Below are 7327 nucleotides of genomic sequence, written 5' to 3' on the forward strand. Positions count from 1 at the left end.
TTCTTGTCATCAGTTAGACTTTTATTGCAACATTAATATTAGAAATAGTATTATTCTAAGGTATACCTACATTTGCATGAAATACATTTAAGTTTGCAATCTTTAATATTTTTGTTGAATTAAATTGCAAAGAAAATAAGACACTGACTTGTTCACTAAAGTTGATAACTTATTTTCATTTGCTATATTCTTTTATCAAGGATGTCTGCATGATTTTTACTAATAAAAAAAAATATTTTTTCTGTAATTAATATAAATTCCACCTACAATTGAGAAAAATATGGCAAACTATACCTATGAAATAGAGGTTGGATATTTCTAATAAAGTGAAGATTCTATACAATGAGTGATGTTAAAAGATGAATATTACAAGCAGGATGAGATTCAAGTACCTGCTGGACTACCAGTAACATGCAATAAAGTTGTGTGTTCTATATACTTGTCTTTGTGAGTTTTGAAATTTGGTAGCACTTTTAAAAGAAAGTAAGCTAGAAGAAAAGTTTCTCAGGTTAATTTTAGTCTTGTGGTTTATAAATAGTCAATGAATTATATTTAAATCAGTTTAATTAACTATTACCTGAATAACGTGGTTACACAGTGTTAGGAAGTTTCTTGCGTATTTTCATGTATACAGATACATATAAACATCCAATAAGGGAAAAACATTTGTAATTTTAAAACTTTGTGAAAGGGTTAGTTTTTTGTAAGTAGATAAAATATGAAACTTGAGAGATTAAGAATTAGATACTATTTATTGTTCAAATGTTCTAAATGTACAGGTTTTAAATACTATTTGATGCTACGCTGTCTGTTTTTTATACTGTGTAAATGTGATAAATTAACCTGACCATATATTTTCTGCTTTTAATATTTCAAATTTGTGTATATGTTTAGTTGGCTTAAATTTAAAATGAACATAGATAAAATTTACTTTATCATTTTCACTATAACGAGGTTATAAAACTAAGAATGTCTCAGATGTGGAATTCACTTGGTTGATTTCTGGCCTCATTTTGTGATTGAGCAAGTTATATTTTACAGATAGGGTCTGTTCATCATTTGCCCATGATAAGTTTTTAAAGCAATTTGAGTGGACAATAAGATCACTCACCTAGGACATGTTCTAGTACACTTGATCTATTTGATTTAAGGAATATGATCCTTAAATTTAAAATAAGGAAATCTTAAATATTTCTTCAACATTTATAAATCTAATTGGTTTTTGGTTTCAGCATGGTTATATTGGGTTCATTAAAAGAAAACTTGACTGATGTGAAATAACATGTAGGTTTAATATCTGCGTGTAGATCAAATGTGGTGAAACACAAGCGGTATGAGTGTTATATATTCTTTCAAGCAAATTGTTTTAAGGTGTTATGAGCAAATGAAGAACAGATCCTACCTGTAAAATATAATTTACTCAATCATAAACTGAAAGCAGAAATCAACTAATTATATTCCACATTGAAGCTACTTCAATGATCATCATAGTGTAGTTCTGGCTTGTTTAAACTTATGGTTACGTCTCCTGAACCAAGAACATACTTAGCAAAGTTTGTTTTGTTCAGTGGGTGTGTGCTATAATGATTGAAGATGAAAGAGAATCCTCAATAGCTGCAGCAATTAATTCTTTAAGCCAGGATTAGAGTAAACTAATCCGAGAACTAGGGGTGGAGTCAAATACATTAATTGAAAGGGTTTGACCTACTAAGTTCAAAACTGTAATTATATCTTGAATCAGTCAAGAAATGATGAAGCTGTGAGTTAAAAGTTTGTACTTGGAAAAATGTTGGAACCATTTATAATCTGCAACCAAAAATTGACAACTCCATTCTTCTACTCAAAATTCTGTTTTTAAATTGTGTTACATTAGGGAGGGTATTTTTATTTAGGAATGGGTTACATAAGTTAATTTGTTTTTTATACAATTTGATTATTAGTTCTAGTTTTAAATTGTCATTTCTTAAAAGTGGAAAAAAGTATTTCGCTGATGTTAAATAACATTATGGTAAATCTATTGTAACTGTTTATAATAAATAAATAATAAATTGCATATTTAATGAATTAATGTAAATGTTTGAAATTTCTTTTTAATTTTAAATTTGTGGTACATCATTTTTATTACTCTAGGCTATACTTTAAAACTAAAAAGAACTTAATTTTTTAACTTGGAAAAAAATAAATTTTTAAACAGAAGTTCATAGCTTTTTTAGAGAATCGTGTAATTTTTTAAATATATTTAAGTAACATTATTGAAAAACGTGACTTCAAAGCATTAGATAGAAATTTGTTTATAGAACAAACAGATGACAGAATTTTTATTTTTCAAACTACGTTATGAATGAGATTGGGAAGGTTTTTGTCTATGGCTTAAAAATTTAATAAATGAAACAAGTAGAATTTTGAAAATTTATTTTGTACAACTTTACCTGTACTTGCAGTTGTCGTATCAAGGTACCTGATTTAATTTTGGGAAATCTTTCAGAAATATTGGAACTCAAGTTATTGGTGTAGTTTCGATTTCTTTTAATGATTACAATTCCGTTAAAATATTTTTACATTCAAATTTAAAACATCAGTAAAAACGACAACATAGTCGTTTATAAATTTGAATTTGGTGTAAATATTTAAGAAAGGCTGAGGACATTTCAAATGATTTGCTAGAATTTGCGAAGCTATTCAATGACTGCTTACAATGAGAGAGACAACGTTGTAAAGGTAGTTTTAAACTAGACAAAAGTAATATATGAGAAGCTATTTAAAAATCCCACCATCAGGCAATATTTTAGGATTTATTTATTTTCCTAAAAATTTTGAAAAATGTTTACTGCAACCTATATTTTCTAATACCATAAATTATAATCATGTTTTAACTGTTTTTTATTGATTTTTGCAGACTTTTACTCTCGATAAATAGACTGAATGTTCCAATAAAATACAACTGTAGAAGTTAGAAAACAATATTTATTGACATTGAGTCTTATCGTATGTTTTGTACCCGATTTGAATATATAGAAGTTTCAAAATGTTTAGATGTATTTAGTTTTCATGGTGTAATATCGGTATGACATGGCCCAAAAAACTAAGATTGCTTTGTTAGGTATAGTAGAGTGTCCGGATGAAAAAGATTAGTACTGTAATATTCGTTGTCAGTCATGTTGATGTAGACTAAATCTAACAGCCGACCGGTGCTGTGAGAGAATACATGTAACCAGGTGTTGCTGTTGACTGAACAAAGAAAACGGGTTTATGTGTTGGATTCAGGTACACTTTCTTTACCCTTCCACGGCAGGGCTGGGTATAATATACACGAGTTAAGTATTCATACTATAACTTTTTATCCGTATGTGTACCTTTACAAAATAGAGTAGATTTTTAGTAAAGCATGAAAGTTTTTGTACCCAGAAATTCAAGTTTTTGATGAAGTACTTTTACTAAAGACTTGTTTGTGAAAATATCGAGTTTGTTTTGTAGTCCAAGCACGAAGTGATTTTGGTGTTATGATTAAAAACCATTTTTCGTCCAAAATTGGCCTGCCATGAACAGGTGGTTAAGGCACTCGACTCGTAAACCGAGGGTCGTGAATTCGAATCCCCGTCACACTAAACATTCTCACATTTTCAGCCGTAGAGATGTTATAATGTTACAGTAAATCCCACTATTCGTTGGTAAAAGAGTAGTCCAAAAGTTGGTGATAAGTTGTAATGACTAGCTGCATTCTCTTTAATCTTTGCTAAATTTTGGAGGGCTAGCACAAAATTCAAAACAAACCAAATCGCCCCAAATTTTTCAAATATTTATGTAATCTCTAAAATCTTCTAAATGGATTTAAAACGTTTGTTTTTAGTAAAACTTTACATTTTATCAGTTGTTATTTCTTTAACTATGTGGGGTCTGTCAATTTGACCAATATCGTAACCACAATAAAAAAAATACATATAAATTATGCGTTTTGTTCCATCTACAATGGCTACAGATTTTTACACAAGAACACAAATGTTAAGTCTAAGTAGCTTAAACATCATAACATTAAACATTTATAGATATTTATTATTTTTATTATATTGACCTTCTAGAAGTTGCATTGAGCGGCGAATGTGCATTCGTGTTATCCTATCCAATAATATAAAACTAACCTTCGTCTTTACAGAATGACCTGTCTTGGCTGTGCTTCAGTGGACTAATATTTTGTAAAATAGTTGCATTTTTATTATTGTACATTATTGTGAGTACAATATAGATAGATTACAGCTTAAAAATAAGATCTTACACTTATTTTTCATGAAACGTATAACAATAAATACATACGTATAGCAAACAATTATATATTCTAGTTACACTACCTTTGTACTTATTTGCTGCTTGCCATAGAATGATAAGCCTTTTAAAATTTCGCACGTGGAATATGTGAAACGAAATAATTTTTAGGTTTCATATATACATGTAAAATAACTAAAAAAATAGTAAATAACTATATCGATAGCATAGTTCCACTATAATTTCTTAAACTTAACAGCTAAGCTTATTTTTTTCTTTAAAAATATATGTAATTTTAACCTACATGCTTGAAATTTGGTTCAAGATGGTTTTCAAACACTAAAACTGCTAAGAAAGCGCCTATGGGAACATTCTGAGCTTTCGATTGATTATTCATATAACAAATATTGAAGTAAATGTATAGAAAGGATCGTTTCCATAATGAGAAAAAGATGAGTGGGATCACTGTGTTTCAAGTACGTAAGCATATCTCATCAAATAAAAAATATGAGGTTATTATTTTATATTCTAGCTCGTCAATATTGGTAAAATTTGTGTTCTTAATTTGTATGAAACTGTATACTTACTATTCTAACATCACAAGCATTTAATTCGAACCACTGCTGCATTCAACATACCACGCAGCACACAAAATATCGATATTTAGGTGTGTTCTTTTAATATTTGCTTTTATATTAAGAAATTACGTTCCCCGCTGGTACAGTGCTAAAACCAGGGTTTTGATTCACCTCGGTGGACACAGCAGAGAGCCCAATGTGGCTTTGCTACAAAAAAAACAATAAAATTTTAAATGCAAGTCAATAAACGCAGTGATATGGCCTTTGACCCGTGACTCGTCGCGATGGGCAAGTTGGTTCCGTTGTACTAAATATTGGGAGGTACATCGCTTAATTTGTTTTGTTCCTTTTTAAAGTTTAAATATTAACATTTTGGTTAACCTTTTCTTTAGTTTTCATTTAATAAAACTTATTTGTTCATAACCTACACTCTTTCAAGAAAATAAACGTATTTTTCTCTTTCTCCTTTGCGTTCTTCAAACTGCATATTGGAACATGCGTTTTGTTTAATTGTTCGACTTATTTTTGAGTTGTCTGTTTGATTAAATGTCCTGTCTTATGTGTTTTGTAGATACTGGATAGGTATTTATGTTAATTTATGATTCCGTTCATCAATGTTGAACGAAAAATAACCAGGGGTGGTCAGAAACTACAGTTTCTCTTCACCCCACACGCGACTAGATAAAATTTAACGGAGTACGTGATTGGTGAAGTGAACTTGAGTGGCGAGATATTTGTTAATCTGGAATGGTGATCACAGATGGCCCTGAGATTAACATGTGTGTGTGACTACATAAGGAGCGTCGGAAAAAGCTGCGGAGGATGCCCCCGAATCGGAGAGAGATCGAAGATTACGGCGAGAGACTCAACAATCCATTTATCCACTTGAAGGTTCCTTAAACGTGCGTATAGTCGAAGAAAAATGATATGAGAGACGAGCAGAGAGATGCAAACAGTACGTCAGCTTGGTTAAAACTCATGATCTAAATTAACCTAAATTTTGATACTAGAATTTAGAGATGATTAAGATGCGTTCTAACTGGCCTCTTTTCAGGGCTGGGATCTATAAATCCTAAGCGAAAAGAATTCAGATGTGGGGGAAACGGGAGTACCCCGAGAAAACCCACTTTCACTGGTGGAGCGCAGAAAGAAACCAGCCCCATCAGTGCCCAACGCTGGAAGTAAAAAAAGCATATATGGTTAATCATTTGAGTTTACATTCAGGGCTTGTATGTAATTATATGGCGAGAGGTATCGTTGCCAAGATCATGGGGTGGCTGCTAGTTGTGGAAATTGTCTTGTTAATTGCGTACGGTTGTTTGCTTTTCTGTAGTATTTAGCTGCTAGATAGGTAAGTCTTTTCTTGATAGGTAAGATGGTGCTTGCTTTATCGAGGTAAGCTATCGGTGTGTACCTGGGGAGTCGAAGTGCTAGTCGAATGGCAAGATTCTGGGCCTGTTGTAAGTTTTCAAAATGAAGAGGGGTGCGTTTGCAGTGATCATGTTGCCGTATTCAATGATCGGTCGAATGTAAATTCTGTATATGGTGAAAATCGTTTTTGTTCTACATCCTCTGACGATACTACTGATTCTTCTGAAGTAGTAGATTCGTTTATAGACTTTTGAGAGAATGGCTTTAAAGTGATCGGTCCAAGTTAGCTTCTTGTTAAACGTAATGCCAAGGAATTTTATAGTTGAAGAAAATTAAGTTCAGTGTTCATCATTTTAAGTTTAACTTTGGAGATAGATTTGTTTTCCTCGTGATTTTATGTTTGAATATTATAGCCTGTGTTTTAGTGGCATAAAGCGCTACCCGCTAGGTGTTACACCAGGTGGTAATGCTATTTAGTGTGGATTGGACTTTAGCGGCGGCCAGAAGGGGTTCACGTGACATGCTCCATACTGCTATGTCGTCAGCACATTGCGATGCATAGGTGTACTTGAACTTGGAAAAGGGGATGTCATTAAATTACAGTATGTACAACAGAGGGCACTGAACCCTGGGGAACGCCTGCTGAGAGGTGAACAGTGTAGGATGTAGCATTGTTAATTCTTACTTTAGCCTCCTGTTATCAAGAAAGCTGGCTATCCATCTTGTTAGGGTGGACGGGAGGTTAAACTGAAGGAGTTTAAATTTAAGCCCCTAGTGCCAGACAGAATCAAAGGCTTGTTTAACATCCAAAAATAAGCCCGCAGTGGTGTGATTTCTATTAAAACCTTGAATAACGGATTCGGTTAATCGAACTAAATGATCGGCAGTCTGTTTTTTTCTTCGGGAGGCATTTTGTATTTCAGAAAGTAACATATTACTTTCCAAATACCATGTAATGCGAGTGGCTAATATTTTTTCTAATAATTTACCAATGCTATTAATTAAGCTGATGGGTCTATAGTCTTTTGGATTGTTGGATGCAGGGTTCATTTTAGGTATGACTTTGATTATGGCTGACTTGCACTGAGGCAGTTTCTAAAACCATATGGTTTTAGATATTT

Source organism: Tachypleus tridentatus, chromosome 10 (assembly GCF_004210375.1).
Source record: "Tachypleus tridentatus isolate NWPU-2018 chromosome 10, ASM421037v1, whole genome shotgun sequence".
In the NCBI taxonomy this organism is placed as follows: Eukaryota; Metazoa; Arthropoda; class Merostomata; order Xiphosura; family Limulidae; genus Tachypleus; species Tachypleus tridentatus.